Genomic DNA, 13,523 nt, shown 5'->3' with positions numbered 1-13,523 from the left:
TCTCAATGCTTCAATTAACTGGTAGATATATTCATCCATTTATTGAGTACCCACAATGTTAGAAAAAGCCTTTCATTCGGTTAAAAAATAATAATCTCTTTCTTTTTCAACTCCTTTCTATCTTGGGATTAAGTAGGTTAAAACCCTTATTGATACTCTACAGCATTCTGGGAAGTATCTTCATCTGTAAAATGGGACAACAACGTTACCTACAATATTTGGTTGCTCTAAGGATTAAATGTAAACTATATAACATATTCCTGGTACACAGGGAGCAGCACCTCATATTAGCTGTGGATTTTGAATTTGTTTGCATCATTTCCCAATACCTATATTTTATTCCATCCTCCTAAATTGTTACCATCAGTGACTGTTCAATAAACTTATTAAAAAATACATAACATAACCCGGATGGTCATTGGGGTTTCATTTCGGCACAGATGTTAAGAAACACCTGTTCCAACACCTTTTCTTCCTTAGATCTGTAAAGTATTTCAGAAAAAAATTATTTGATTCTTTCCATATGAGAAAGGATAAGAGAAGAAGTCCATAAGTGTAAGTAATAAGTACAAAATAAATAGGATATATGGATATTTTTTAAATATGTATACATACACAGTAATTTTTGAACACGACCTTCCTTTTTTCCTTTAAGCCCAAACTTGGTTTCCAGGTTCAGGCCTCTAACTTTCTTGACACCGAAGTCATGAAATCTCCTGTCCCCTAAAACCACCGAATCTAATGTAGAAGCAAGTCCCAAGCACTACACACCACACGGGGAGAACCCTAGGGCGTTCGTCCGCTTAGCTCCCACCTGTAGCCAGGTCATTGTGACGCAAATGCTATGGACACGTGGAACACCTGCGGGAGAGCAGTGGCGGTGACACCCAGGACAGCAGATCCGAGCAGGGGGGATACCCCAGGAGATGGGGGGTCAAGGAAAGACCCCAGGGAGTAAAAAGAGAGAGATTTACTCCCCTAACCCCCGACCCACCCCAAACAAGGTGAGACCATCGCGCCCTTCATACACCAGGTCCCGGGGTCTTGCTGAAAGGGGTTGACCCGCTGCGGTCCCCAAAAGGGGAGGAGTGGAGGGGCCGTGGCGGCGGGCGGAGAAGGGAGGGCGCCGGCTCCCCCCCGGCCGCTGCGCTGCGCTGCGGCGCGCACACGGGCTCCGCCGGCTGCTATTCCGGCTGGCGGTCGCCGCTGCAGGAAGGGCCGGTTCCTGCGCTCCCCCGCCCCTTCCCTCGCCTTCTGCTGACGCTGACGTCGGATGTGGGATCTAGAGGGACACTCCGATCGCGGCCGGGAGGCTCCTGGGGGCCAGGGCTCCGAGGTACCTGCCCTCCGGGGCCGAGGCGGGGGCGCGCCGGGCGGGCTGCATGCTGCAGCGGGAAACGCCCGGCACCCGGGGTGATCGGGGGCGCCAGCCGGGGTTGCCTCCTCTGGCCTCTGCGGGCGGCGGGTGACAGGCGGGTCACTCCTGCGGCCCCTGATCTCCTTGCGGGAACCGCATGAGCTCCTTCCCCTCCCCCGCCTGCTCCCTCTGGCCTGGGAAGGTGTGGAGGATGCGCGCACCCTGAGAGCGTGCGTCAGCCCCCGGAGAGCCGGAGCGCTCTGGCCCCATCTCGCACTGACCCCGGCTCTGGGAGCACCTGCACCCGCACCCGCGTCAGTCCACCTCACCCTCCCGTGCCGAGCCTCGCCATCCGAGAGACTTCGGCCCTAGGATCTCGAGGTCCTTTCTGGGCAGGGACTTGCTTCCAGGGCTGACTTGTTGACAAGTTCACCTGCCTTGGTGCCTGATGTTTGCTTTATCTCTTTGCCCTATTGCCGGTCTTTGGCAGGGGTAGCAGATGGGTACCTTTTTATAACCACTAGTGCCAGGAGGCCTGAGCCTGGTTCCTAGCGGGCGCGGTGCTTGCCAATCTTGTACCAGTCAGGGGCAAGCGTCCCTGATCAGGCCAAGTTCCTGCAAACGCTAGCGCGCCGGTTTCCTTTGGGTGCTGCTGACTCCGCCTTTCCTGCCCCGCGGCAATTACAGCTCCGGCTTCCTCTAGAAAGGAACACATCCTGTTATGTCTGCCTTTCCCTAAAGCAGCTCTTCATGAACCTTTCCCACTGTCTACTTGGAGTCACCCAAAGCCCCTCAACTTCTCTTTGGGGGTCTTTAAAGTACGGTGTCCATAGGCTGGCGAAAGGTATTAACTATGGTTGGGGAAAATTAAGGTTTAGAAAGAGAATCATGTTCTGTGCTTTTAGATAGCATTTTAAAAATCAGCACCAAAGAAAGCGTTTTGTCCATGGACCTGAGTGGCAGCCTTAGTACCTGGTAACTGTATAAAATTATCAGGCCCTGGAAAAATACATCATCAACTGGTTTGACAATGATGCAGAATGGAAGAAGAAAGTCATATGGCATTAATTGGCCATTTAGGCCCTATAAATTATGACTCATTGCAAACATGTCCACGTATGTACATTTCAGCAAAGTCTCTCCAGGAAAAAAAAAAATCTCAAATTGTTTTCTGTGGCCTTTTGGTTCAGATCTGAAATCTGAACTGTTTGTAGAAGTGAGGAGTGAAATTGCAAATGCTTATTAGTTTGAAATGAATGCCCCAAGACTCAAGTTTCTTACCTTCCGTTTAACACACATACACACATTCATACACACACACATATACATGCACACTCATTCTAAAATTGCTTTTTAATAAGTTTTCAAACCAAGGATTTTAGTCTTTATTTTTGAAACATGCTTTGTAGAGAATACAATAGGACAAAATCCTTAATAGTTCAAATATCACTGTTTTCTTTTAGACAAATACTTTTTTAAAAATTGCAGGAGATGTTGCTTTCTAATTGTATCTTTTTGTACTACATAGGCAAACAGTTGTTTTGTTATTAATGGTGGATCTTTAGGAAACATAGCAGTTAAACTCCAGAATGCTAATTGTAGTAGTGGAGAGACCAGAGGTTAAAAGATTCACCCTAGCCCTTCTGCCCAAAGATTGTTGAATGCTAAATACACTGGTTGGTAATTGCCTGAATGGTTTATTTTATAGATATTCTCTGTCTTTTTCATACACTTGAGTACTGACTGTGTTCTCTGAGCATCTTTATTGCTATGCCTCTCTCTCCACATCAACCTTATGGGAAAGAGCAGAAAATTTTGTTACTCTAAAAACACCCTCCAACACTGCTGCATTTTCAAGATATTTGACTAAATAGAACATCTTTCAAATGTAAGCAGTTTTATCAGAAGTAGACAGGTGTATCAACTGTGATAGGAAGTAGTGCAAACCTGGGTTTGGTGTGAACTCTAGGATTACAGAAATCTTATATAAGAGAGGGTGGGGAAGTTGATAAACCACAAGAATCAGGAAGAATTTTTCCTTTAGCATGATTGAACTTGGAAGCTAGAAGCCTGAGAGTATGTAATAGCACTTATTATAACCTTACTGGTCACTATTATCCTTTTAATTCCATCTGCAATACTAGATGTAGAGGACCAGTGGTCAAGGATGGTATTGAAATGTTTTGGTAACATTACTAATTAATGAGCCTTATCCCTACCTCACCTCCATACAGAATCTGCCTCAGCTGAGCCTTAAACCCAACAACTGATAGAGGAGAAACATTTTCCCTCCATATTTTCTAGGCTCTCAAGCAATTATATTTTTATATTTTAGTCTTGTGTAGCACCATGAAGTAGTACAGAGAATATAGAGTCTTTGGGTGCCAATTGGAGCAGGATTGGAACCTCAGTTACAGCATCTAACTAGCCATGTGGCTTTCAGCAAGTTACTTAAGCTCTCTAAATCACTATTTTCTTATCTATAGAACAAGAATATACACCGTTTGGAATTACAGTGACTATTAGGCATTATATGTGTGTATACATGTGTATATATACACACATATATAATATATACTATATATATATAAAACACTGTATATGTATATAACATGTATATATGTTACCTCATATGGTTTGTGGATCAGCAGCAAGCTTTCTCTGGGAGCATATTAAAAATACAGAATCTTGGTCTGTTCAACCCTTCCCTTCAGACCCACTGAATTCAAATCTGCATTTTAATAAGATTCCCATGTGAAAATGTTGCCATTTTCACAAGATATTTCTCAAGTTATATTCAAAGAGTCATTTGAGGACTTAATGTGGATTCTTAGCCTGGCTTCCCCATCTACCCTCACACCTCAAGTGGTTCTGTTGCTCAAGATCTTCTCTCTGTTATTTGAGAAATACTGCACCAAACTGTCCAGCACAGTGCTCCAAATTGTGCATCTTTTCTCCTCGTTGGCAAGCATTTTGACAGACATGATTTGGTACACAATTCCCTTCGAGTTAAGTAGGTATTACAGTTTTACCTATGTGATAAGAAAATTAAGATTATAGGCATGATTTGCCTTGGACAATGCATGTGGAAAGAGTGCATGGAACCCCTATAAATCCTAGTTGACCATGATTTCACTATTCCAGAATCCAGATTAACTTGGGTTTTGTTGTTTTTGTTGTTGTTTATTTTGGGTCTGTAAGTAATTTTCACAAATGCCAACGAATCTCTGGAGGTAAGGGATGACTGTACATGATGGAGCACTTTGTGCATACTTTTAATACAAAGCCTTCTTTCCATATGACTGTAGCCAAATTACTTAAGATAACTGATTTTGAACTTCATTATAAAAGGGGAATGGTGTCAACATGGCAATGTTGTGAAGATAAGAAGTAGTATGGGTGAACATATACCTCAGTGTCTGAGAAGTGGCCATTCCCTGATTATTGTTAACTTCTGTCCCTTTGTAAACCCGGTAAGAAACAATGAGTTCACAAAAAGCTGAGAAAAGGATGTCCTACATTGCAATGCACATGATGAGAATAGTGTCCCCCGCCCCCGCCCCCCGGTAATGCAGGTGACATCATTCATGAGGCCTTTGACCAAATCAGAGAATTGGATCATTTGCTCAGTGTTCAATAAATATTTGTTGTATACCATGTACCATGCACTGTGCTAAATGCTGGGAATCTCAACACCAGACCCATATCCAGAGTCTAAACAGAAAATCCATGTACAAAAGGCACAGAGGTAAGGGAGAGAATGCTGGCAGATAGTCCTTTTTCTGGACCCTGTTATGCATGTTTGTCCTCTATTTGCTGAGTGGCCCTGCATAAGTTTGATCATCTGTGAGCTGAGAGGATTAAATGCATTAATCAGTGTAAACACAGAACAGATTTCAATTATGTGCTGGATAGTTATGGAGGTGGAGGTATCAGTAGAAAATAGAGGACTGATATTAAAAGGGCATTAGAATTAGAGATCATTGCAGGGGTCAAGTTTAGAACAAATTTAGCAGAAAATACACGAAATTAAACAAGGATGATTGAAAAAGACAACTGAATATAATACGGTACTGTGGAGTGGAAAATACAAAGTCTATGTGTTCAGAGATAGATAACTGAATAAATAGATTAAAATGTTTAATTGTGACTCCTGAGAGTCCAAAGTAGAATGGTCCTCTACTTCTAGGTGGTAAGAGTATTATACCAGGAGCAACTCTAAAGTGCTTTAACTACTTTTCAAGAACAGCATATCAAAATCCTTTCCATTATTATCATCACTACCATTATTACCATCATTTACTCCCAATTCTGTGTTCACAGAATAGGGCATGGGCACCAGTGTCTGAAATGATAGTACTTAGAGGAAGTCCAGCTTTCTGCTTGATGTTTCCAAGGTAGGGCACCCTTAATCAGAGAGCAAGGTGCTACCTTTGATAAATGGTGTCTCTATCTCTTTATGTCCATCAGCAATTGCAGTTTTTTTGTGCATGGTAGCACCATGGTGGCAGCAGACTTGGGACTAACACAGCACCTGAGTCTGTGATTCGGTGAGATTGTTTTATAGAAACACCCCTTTAACCCAATTCCTTCCATCCAGGAGTAGAATAGAGTAGTTAAAAACAGGAGCACTGGGATTGAAAGCAGGCTTGAGTTTAGTAGTTCTTGACTTTGGGCAAATTGCTTCATCTTTCTAATTTTTTTTTTTTTTTGTCACTTGTAAAGAGGGCCACTATCCCCTCAATAGTGTTGTGGAAATGAAATATTCGTGTTAAGTGCCTTACTCATGTAAAGCCTCAGTAAATGGTCGCCCACACGCATAGACCCTTGTGCAGCATGTGTTTACTAAATTCCTGCTATGATTCAGGTGTTGTGCTTGCTGTTAAAGAGGTGAAGGATGAACTTTAAGGATCCCTGCTCTCAAAGGACCTATGATGTCCAACAAGAAGTAGATGTAATAAGCCCATTGCAGGAGGGTCACAGAAAGGAAGTAGTACCCCCAGCATGGTGTAGGCAATTCTCCAAGGGAAGACCCCTGGCAGAGAAGGGACAGAGGGCCCATACTGGGTTGAGAAGGCTTCAGTGAGGAGGTGATATTTAGGGAGAGTCTTGAAGAAAGTTGTAAATTGTTCCACTGGACAGAAAAGGGGAGGGCTTTCCAAGTGGAAAAAATTCTCTCAAAGCCATGAAATAGAAGAGTTTATTCAGGGAAGCTCTAGCTGTCTGCAGTGACTAGAAGGAAATGGGAAGAAAATAACCAGAATATGAGATAGCTTGGGTTTTTTGCCAAGAAGTTCAGAATTTCTCTAGTGGCAAGAGAAAGCAATTAAAGCATTTGGAGTTGGAAAGCAGTGTGATTAGATTTGCATTTCACAGTAATATTGCAGACTTAGTATAAAAGATTAGAGTGGGCAGATACAGGGATAGTATTGCCTTGAAGGTCTAGACTAAGGCCTCCCTGTGAAAACAAAAAGAAGAGGCACTTCATTGCTTTTAGGAGGAAGGATGCAGAGGACTGGCTGCAAGAGATGAGAGAGAAATCAAGTTCTCTACTTAGGCATTCCGTGGATTTCGTGGTAGCAGGTAACATCGGGGTTACCAGAAGAATGACTTCAAGGTAGAGATGGGAAGAGAGTAGTGTAGTTTTAGATGTGCCAAATTTGAAGTGCCTGTGGAATATCCAGGTGAAAGATTATAGTCAAGAGATGAAGAGGTGGATGTGGTCCTCTGGAGAGGTGTTTAATTTTGGAAGATATTGGCATATAGCTGGTAGTTGAAGTGTGGAAGGGTACAAAAGCACCAAGAAAGAGCAAGTAAATGGTCTTAAAAGGAAGCCAAGACTGAAACCTTATGGATCACTGATATATGCAAGATAGATGCAGAGGAAGACAAAACTAACAATGAAAATCAAATTTTAGAGAGTGTTTCTTGAGAAATCAAGGAAGGGGGAGATTTTGAGAATGGAAGAAAGCATAGTCAAAGGTCAAGTGAGATGAGGATTGAGTTTGACTTATAGTGAAAGACTATCTCTGGTATGGTGGAGAAAGAAACTAGACTTTGAAGAACTCTGTCTGTGAAGAAAAGGAGGAAGGTGGTAACCAGAGGGGAAAAGAGGTCAACAAATGTGTGCTGAGGGCAGAAATCTGGGGAGACCTATGGACTTGAAACAGGATTAATAGATGGCCCACCTTGGGGAAGGGCAAGAGAATGGGCCTTGTTCTTCCCAGAGAGAAGAAAGGGAAAGTCAGTGGCCCTGGTGCTGGATAGTCCCAAAGATGTGAGCAGTGGTGACCCAGGATCAGAAACTTTGAAAGAAGGTGCCCAGCACAGTGCTCAGGCGATGGATTCCAGAATGTGTAAAAATCCCTTCGTCACTCTGAAGAACGTTATTCCACCGGCTGCTCCCTAAAGGCCAGGAGTTAAGGGTCTTCTCACCAGTACTGTCTGCTCTGTGCTGTTCTCCACAACACTGACATCATTTTGAAGACTGCCCACTTTCTGCTTCTTGCTTCTTGCTTTTCTCTTTGCTATCTTGACCTGGAGCTTCGTGCCTTCATGCAACTTCCTGCTTATTCTACCTAGGCCTGCCCTGCTTGGCATACACCCAGTGACCCCTGTCTTTCCTGATCCCCATCAAAACAACCTTTTGCCTTATAAGCACTGGGCATTACTGTTTAATCTGATAAACTAATTCTGTGAGAAAGTAGAGAGAACCTGGGGAAAGGAGCCTTTATTAGTTCTCGAATAACACCAACTAGATGGCCCAGCAGAGGCAAGGGTGACTCTGAGAGCTGGGGGTATAGGAGGGTTTTTCATTTCTATCTGCTTCTCTTTGCTGCTGACTTGTCTTCCTGCTTTCCTGCCTGGAAATGCTCCTTCATTCCTTGCTAGGAAGCCAGCCCAAATTCAAACATGTTTTTCTTGCCATGACTTAACCAAAGAAAGTGCTAGAATTCAAGCCATTTCCAGAGAAAGGAGCCATGGTGGTTTGTTTACAGGACTGGCTCACAGCATTGCCATTTTGTAAACCACACACTGGTGTCGGTTTATTTCAGTAATTTAAAACTAATGAAATGAGGTCTATTCAGTGCTTTTGGAAATCTCCTTGAATCTTGATCCTTAGTTCCCTGATCCATGAAAAGAGGAGATTGATCTCTAAATTTTCTCCTAGGTCTCAGCTAGGAAGTCCCACAGACTTGTAAAAAATAGCTTGACCATCTCTTTAAGGGGCTTTAAATTATGAATTTAGCCTTAAAGAAAGAACAGTATCTCCCTAATTACCTCTGATTGCTGACATTATGCTTGCATGCAATTTTACAAAATCATGGCCCCTACATTCATATTCTTCCTCCTCACTACATGATTAGTAGCTATTCTATTTATATATGAAGTATCTGTATTTCATCTACAAATATATGTGTATACTTTATATTTGTGGCTTCTGATGCTCTTATAGTAATACATACACTACAATTATCATTCATATGAATCTGATGTGAAGAAAAAAACAATACATTTTGCTCATAGATTTCTACCTTTCTGGAATAACTTATTTTGAAAATATGAAGTGTAACTATTTTGTATATATATATATATATATATATATGAATATATATAAATATACACACACACATATATGTATAATTTTATGTTTTTAGTGGCATCTTTGGCAGAATAATAAGCAGATATTTGGCAGAAAACTGAGTAAAGATACTGTATCCAGTACAGAATATCTGTGACCCAAGTTGTAGAATTAATTGCTTATTTGCCTAATATCACATACCAAGACTGTCCAACAAAAATATAATGGCAGATATATATATATATATATATATATATATATATATATATATATATATAGTATTCTGGTTGTAGTAAAATATTTTTAGTTCAAGTATAAAAACAAGACAGGTGAAATTAACTTGATACTATATTGTATTTAGCTCACTATATCCAAAATATTATTTCAACATAAAATAGAAAAGGAACTAAAAATACATACATATATAGTGTATAATATGTATAATGTTTATATGCATGTATTCTATAATATACATTTATATGTTATACTTACACATAAATATCATATAAATGTAGTTATAAAATTTAAATATAAATATATCAATGAGATACAAATAATCTATGTAAGTACAAATAAATGTAAAATATAGATTTATTAATGAGATCTTTTGTTTTGTTTTGGTTGCTGTCTTTGGAATCTACTGAGTTTAACATATTGAGCATATCTCAATTCAGATTAGCCGTATTTCAAGTGCTCACTAGCCACATGTGACTAGCAGCTGCTATATTGGATAGCATAGTCTTACAGGGTAAAATTCATTTCTCTCACATTATACTTATGTTAAAAAATTTCATACTTGGTGTCATTTTTTTAAAGTAACATAAGAACCTTCCAAGTTTCATAATTGGATCCCAATCGAAATGTAATTTAAGGATAACATTTAGTTCTATCATTTTAATAATGTTCTATGCTGACAGTTGAAGGGGATAGTATTTCCTCCCGGAAGTTGATTGAGACCTTGTCTGACTAGGGTGTTCCTTCATTCTTCACCTTTTGAGGTTAAGCTTTTATAGAAAAGGCCACAGTAAATGCAGATTAAGATCTGTATACTAAATTTGAATTGGCATTTGAAAAGTACATGAACCAACCTGAATAAAGTCAAAGGTAAATACACTTTATATAGTAAATTTCAGGTTTCTTCCTTTTTAACAAGTACTCTTTTCTTTAGCAAAGGCAACGTATTTGTTCTTTGTTTCTACTCTACTAATCCATTTTATATGATTAGCTCTTGTAGATTTCCTTCAGATTTACTGTGCAAATGCCAGCCTCTTTGTTATTGCTGCTACAATTTTTGTTGTAACACATACTCACAGGATCGTTCTTTGAAAGCAAGGCTTTATGCAGGAGAGAGGTATAAGAATTAGACCACACCCTTCTTGAACATTTTGAGTTTGTGGTTTATTGTTTTTAATTTGTTTACTAAGGATATGGTATTTTTAAATAATACTAATGTTGAAGATGATAACATTTTAAATAGCTTGCCCCCCTTATTTTCTGTTATATTTGATATTTTCCTTTGAGAACCACATTTTGGAATAGATGAAAGGCTGAGGAGGTTATTAATTGGCTCATTGGTGTTTCATTCTCAGTATTTCTCCTTGTGGACTTGATCTTGAACCTGATCTTGGGCAAGTTATCTCCATTTTTAGAACCCAATTTCCTCATCTTTTTTGTTCTTGTTATTATTTTTTTCTGGTGTCACAGGCACTTAATCACTGAGCCACATCCCCAGATCTTTTTATTTTTTTGAGACATGGTCTTGCTAAGTTGTTTAGGGCATGTGTACCACCACATCAAGCTCCAATTATCATTTTTTAAAGAGAAAATGTGTTCTTTATCTGTAAGCTTTTGCTTAGATATAAATGTCTCTGAAAGCAGTTAAATAGTTTTGGTTACTGAGGACATCCTAGATGTCAACTAGTTTGGTCTGATATTTTAAAGATGAAAAAAGAGAAGCCAAATGGGTGAAGGGACTCACATTTGTGAGACACACATTTGTGGCATGGTCATAGATGTATCAGTTTTTACTAAAGGACATATTGGGAGACATTAAAAATATTTACTTTAGAGCCAAGCACAGTGGCACATGCCTGTAATCCCAGGCATTCAGGAGGCTGAGGCAAGATGATCACAAGTTCAAAGCTAGCCTCAGCAAAAATGAGACATTAAGCAACTCAGTGAGACTCTATCTCTAAAAATGCAAAATAGGGCTGAGGATGTGGCTCAGTGGCTGAGTGCCCCTGAGTTCAATCCCCAGTACAAATTATAAATAAATTTACTTTAGGAATAGATTTTAATAATTTTAGGGAATCATTAAGCTTCATTACTGCTTCAATATAACACCTGAGTTCCTTGGAAATATAAATAAAATGATCTTTTGAAAATATCATGAGACCCCAGTAAATACAAATTTTAGCAGTGACTTGCATCTGTAGGGCTTAAATAAAAACTCATCCATCTTTTAGCTTCCTCGAATAAGGTCAGAATTCTGTTTTCCTCTTGTAAGATTTGCTGACTCAGAAAATTAAGGCATGATCCTGCTTCACATTTACTCATGAATTTATGAAATGTCAAAAATCATTTGCAGGAGACACAAAACCAGAAATAGCATCCATTGGAACGCTCAAGTAATCAGAACCTTATCAAAATGTGAAGGAAAATCTGTGTGCTATCTGATAGGAAAAAAAAAAATCCCTAAAAACTAATCAAAATCAAATTACTTCAATGTTTAGCTTTAAAAAAAAAAATGGAAAGCTAATTGAACTTCCTACCTTCCCTGAGGATCTCTTTTCAATCACATGAGGACACCAACTGATGAATCAAGATTTTAAATCAATAGTAAATGCAGTTAATTATGGCCTGGAGAAATTGTTCCAGTTTTTTTTTTTTCACTGTTTCTACTGAAGCCATTGCAATATTTATATTTAAAACACACTTAGATCACCTCATAAGAAATTATAGAAGACCTTCTTGACAGAAGAGAAAGTGACCAGGATCTAAAAAAAAAAAAAAAAAATGATGACAACATATTCCACCAAAGAAACATGTAGACATTCTATTGGTTTTTACCTTGTCACCTAGGACCTCTGATAAATCTTTATTCCTTCTATTCATGAGGCTACATAGGAGCCAGCCTTGAAGCCCTGGCTGTGCACTCCCAGGCTGGCTGGCCCTTGTAGGATCGCAGGTTCCCTACTTCAGGAGGAAGGGGCTTCGTCCCGTTTGTTTCTCACCTCACTTTAGGCTCTGAATTACGACTTCCAGTCCTCCTGAAGTGCTTTCTGTGACTGGTGCCTGTGTTTGCCCTAATGCTTATGCTTGGTTACAGGTACCACCTGCAACTCTACTGTGGAAGAATTTGTTCCTTTCTTTCTCTCTGCTTACTCCACACACACACACTCCACACACACACATTCCTAGAGACAGTTCAGAGCCTGCATAGGAAGCCAGCTCTGCCCCCAGATGACTGACCTTACCTTTTCTCTGAGTAAGGGTTGGCTTGAGAATTTTAGATTCTTCACACAGTTCCAGTGTAATCAGAGGTACCATCAGCTAACTCCATTGCCTTGAAGAAGCTCATAGGAAAGGGTGTGAGGCCAGACCAGTGCTCATTGAAGCTGAAGCCAACCTATATAGAATGAAGGTGCCTTCTTATATTTCCAAGGAGTGAGTCTAGTATCAGGTTTAAGACAGCCAAACTTCTCTAGTTGGACTTCCTTTCGCATTCTGTACTTTAGGGTGTTAAGGAAGACCTTTAGCTTATATTCAAGCTGTTAGGTTTGTCCAAAATGGTTTCTAAGTGGCCCCTGGAAGTAAAGACAAGTGATGCAGGTATCGTTGTCTTTTGTTCATCAACATAGGAGACTAAAATTGAGGACTCAGCACAAAAAGTATATAGAAAGAGGGAAAACGGGGCATCGCTGTTTACATAACCCCAATACAAAACCTGAATACAGTATCCCTCTTCCCTGTTCTCAGTTATCTCTCAGGGCAAGACCTCTCAGCTGGATGGTGAGGCTGAGAACAGCTGTGGCCTTAAAGCCTGGCCTTGGATCATGAGGTGAACACATTGCAACCCCATTGAGATGCAGCCTGCAAAGTCTCATGGATTGGGTTGGTCATCTTAGTGTCACATAAGTAGCAGGTTCCAACCCTGAGCAGAAAGACATCCTCCCCCTTTACTGCTGTCACAGACTCACAGCCGGCCCCTCACCCATGTGTTCCCCCCCTCCCAGGGTTATATCAAAATCAGATATTTCACTTCCCATTGATTTTTTAACTTTTAGAGCTCGACTTCTACAGGTCTTTGTTGTTATTGGTGCAAGCACTTTGTCTTCCTTGAGGAGACAGATTAAGAGTGAAACACAGACATTCACAGGGGACAGTACTGCTGAAGGATCAGTACTGTCACTTCAGGCTTTTTCTTTTATTTGTTTCTTTTGGTCCTGGGGATGGAACCAGGTGCCCTTTAGCCACTGAGCTATATCTAAGCCCTTTTTATTTTTTCATTGGACACAGGGTCTCACTAAGTTGCTTGGGACCTGGCTAAGTTGCTGAGGCTGGCCTTGAATTTGCGCTCCTCCT

The 13,523-nt window shown here is 40.4% G+C and overlaps 1 protein-coding gene across 12 annotated transcripts in view; it reads left to right on the top strand.

Annotated features, from left to right (window-relative positions):
- Window positions 1-1,232: 1,232 nt before the first annotated feature.
- Window positions 1,233-13,523, top strand: part of Ica1 (islet cell autoantigen 1) — a 144,585-nt gene continuing 132,294 nt past the window's right edge. For all 12 annotated transcript variants that reach the window (XM_076834032.2, XM_076834006.2, XM_076833983.2 and 9 more), the window contains exon 1: window positions 1,233-1,336. The gene's annotated coding sequence lies outside the window, so the exon portion shown is untranslated. The remainder of the gene's footprint in view (window positions 1,337-13,523) is intronic.

This window comes from Callospermophilus lateralis, chromosome 1 (assembly GCF_048772815.1).
Source record: "Callospermophilus lateralis isolate mCalLat2 chromosome 1, mCalLat2.hap1, whole genome shotgun sequence".
NCBI classification, from domain to species: Eukaryota; Metazoa; Chordata; class Mammalia; order Rodentia; family Sciuridae; genus Callospermophilus; species Callospermophilus lateralis.
Note: the sequence above shows the minus strand (reverse complement) of the source record. Positions and strands in the feature narration are given on the sequence as shown.